Below are 2,775 nucleotides of genomic sequence, written 5' to 3'. Positions count from 1 at the left end.
TCCGATGTACTCGGACATTATTGATCTGGGTGTTATGGGGGTTAGCTGGACTTATGAACGATTAGATGTTAGTGGTGTGATCTCCACTAGTCGGAATACCGAACAGTTAGGGTCGTTTGCCCCTGAATTATTTAAGCGGCGAAGGCGGTTAGCTGGGAAGTTAGGCGTTAAGTTTCTGTATGATTGGTGTGTGTAAGTGGATATGTGTGTGGGATCCATGTCACTCAGTCCAGAGCCGTATGGAAGCTCTCAACTGGTAGTAGTAGTGGAGGTCTGACCGGAGACTTAATTCTGGTACCAAGGGAGCAGGAGCCCTTGGAGGTAACTCCAACCTGCTCATGCGGACTCAGCCCTCTGGGAGTTTCGTGGTGGTTGTGGTTAAAACCCATATCGCGGGAAGAACTGATCTTTGTCAGTTGAATGTGGAGTTGCATTGCAACCGGGTGCTGGACCCAAAGACCGGCAGAGGTTTTAGATGGGCCTCGAACCCTACCAAGGTGGTTAGTGTGTCCATTCCACTCTGCCAATTGGTATTGAAAATGCTTTGCATTCTCAGGGCGCTGATCAACGAATTGATTTGATCCGCTGTGCTTTTGAGCGCCGTGGAGTAAGGCTGTCGTCAGCAGGTGCCCACGTAAAACACACCGGACGTTGTCCGGACGTGGGAGCCAGGTCGCGAGTGCGACGCTGTTTGTTTGATGACAAGAGATATTTCGTCTTGCCCTCGTTGAAAAAAAGATTATAAATGACAAATACCTGAAAAAAGATTATTTTAAGAAAGTCATTAATAGAAACATTACTAACTAAAACTATAAGTAGAATAATAAAAAAAAAACTTAAAATTGAATTTAAAAAGATCTAATCTCCTTGTTATTACGCCCAATCTGCTTATAACGATTATGGCATAAACTAAAAAATTGTCTTACTGCTAAAATTTTTTTCTCGTTCATACTTGCAAATGCAGCTATATACTTATAAAATATTAATAATTAAAAAGGTGAACGTATCTTTAAACAGATTAATATTACCGAGAGTGATATCCCCTGCTTTTAATTTATTTAAGGCCTTTTTCCCGCTTTTCCATTGCAGTTGTATAGCCACACCAACTCGTCACTAAATAAGGACTGCATGACCTTCTCTATCGACTCCTTGGTAGATTTTAGATGTAGGATGATGTTCGCCTGTAAATGTATATTTATCTATAAATATTTATATATATGTATATGGAAAGAAAGGCAAACTTACCATAGCGTCAGAGAAAGCTTGGTGTGGGTGCTCCCTCCACCTTCAGCAATGTTTCCTCTGACGACATGGGGAGCATGCTTTGCAACCGAACCTGCTCCTCACTCCACCTTCGCCAGTGATGCGGCCTGCACTGCGGTTGGTTTTACCGAGAGCACCTTACACTCCCGTAACAATTGACCTTGTGCTTGGATCTTTGCACGTTCTAGCATCTGAAATTTAAAATAATAAATAACTAAAATAATTTTATAGTTTTTATTTTCTATAAATACCTTCTCAGCAAGAGCGCTTTCTACAGCTGATAACTAATAGCCGATTTATGATGTCTTCTTGCTGAGATTCTATTCTACCAAGGCTGTCAACGATTTTCTTCAGTACCAACGCAGTATCGCCACTTATGTTAGGTTGGAGTTGGGTGGCCATACACTGCGAATGGGGCTCATGCGATACGAAATTGGCGCATTTCCTTATAGTAAAATTATAAAATAAATTATGCAATAGACGAATTAAAATAAATTTATTCCTATTGGAATAGAACTAATACTTAAATTCTAAATCTACTTTTTTAATAATTTGAATGTCCTCATCTTTAATTTCACCTACTAGAATACCTAAACCAGATGAGGACACCAAAGGCTCTCTGAAAACATCACCAACTTTTGTCAAAATAAGACAACCAAAAGTATCTGGTTGGTTTTGATGGTTGACAATTTTCAAAGACCCTATTTTATTGCTAAAATTAACGCAATCAGTTAAATGCAAAGACCATGAATATTGAAGAGCAACCAAATGTTGTCCATAAAAATTACTAAATAACATAACAAATTATTTTAACAATTCATTGGTAACAATTGGTTTCGCAACTTAGAAGGCGAATACCGGAATGTGGCAAAAGAAAATGATAATACAAATCGTCCGCTATGCAATCTTTTAACATAATTATACCCGAATGCAACAAAAATTGACGATATTCTGTGGACTTCCAGTTGCTTATTTCGTCCAGATCTCTACTGCGCCTGGAAAATTCAGAGGGAACGTAGTCGTTAATATATAATATTTTTTCATTCATTTTTGTTACGTTCCCTCTTTTAACAAGCAACTGAAGAAGTTTCTTAGTAACCCCTAAATCAACTAAATGCATTGGATCTAACGGAAATTGAGAAACCATGTTAATATTTACAGATTCTAGCAAATTTTCCCCCTGCTTAAAATCGTCTAAATGATGACTTATGTATATCTACTCTATTCCTAAATGAACTATCAGTCCTAAGTTCTCCTACGGTTTGTTAGAAACACACTCTCCTCTCTTTATAAATCCCTTCCTGAATGCATTTAGGGCAGCTATTCTTCCCGATGTGTGACTCTACACCAGTGACAAAGGCGCGAGCCGGTGCGTCACAAACAAAAATCCTAACACTAAACTCTTTCAAATTCTGCCTAGATCCTACTTTAACTCCGTTTTCTTGCAAGAACTTTATTTCTTCACAAAATTCCCTAATAAAGTCATTTACATTCGCTGGCTTACTCATTCCT

At 38.6% G+C, this 2,775-nt stretch overlaps 1 pseudogene; it reads right to left on the bottom strand.

Moving 5' to 3' along the window:
* Positions 1–848: 848 nt before the first annotated feature.
* Positions 849–1,665, bottom strand: LOC120780179 (annotated as a pseudogene).
* Between the last annotated feature and the right edge of the window lie 1,110 nt (positions 1,666–2,775).

This window comes from Bactrocera tryoni, unplaced genomic scaffold (genome assembly GCF_016617805.1).
Source record: "Bactrocera tryoni isolate S06 unplaced genomic scaffold, CSIRO_BtryS06_freeze2 scaffold_211, whole genome shotgun sequence".
Lineage (NCBI taxonomy): Eukaryota > Metazoa > Arthropoda > Insecta > Diptera > Tephritidae > Bactrocera > Bactrocera tryoni.
This window is presented reverse-complemented; position numbering and strand designations above follow the sequence as displayed.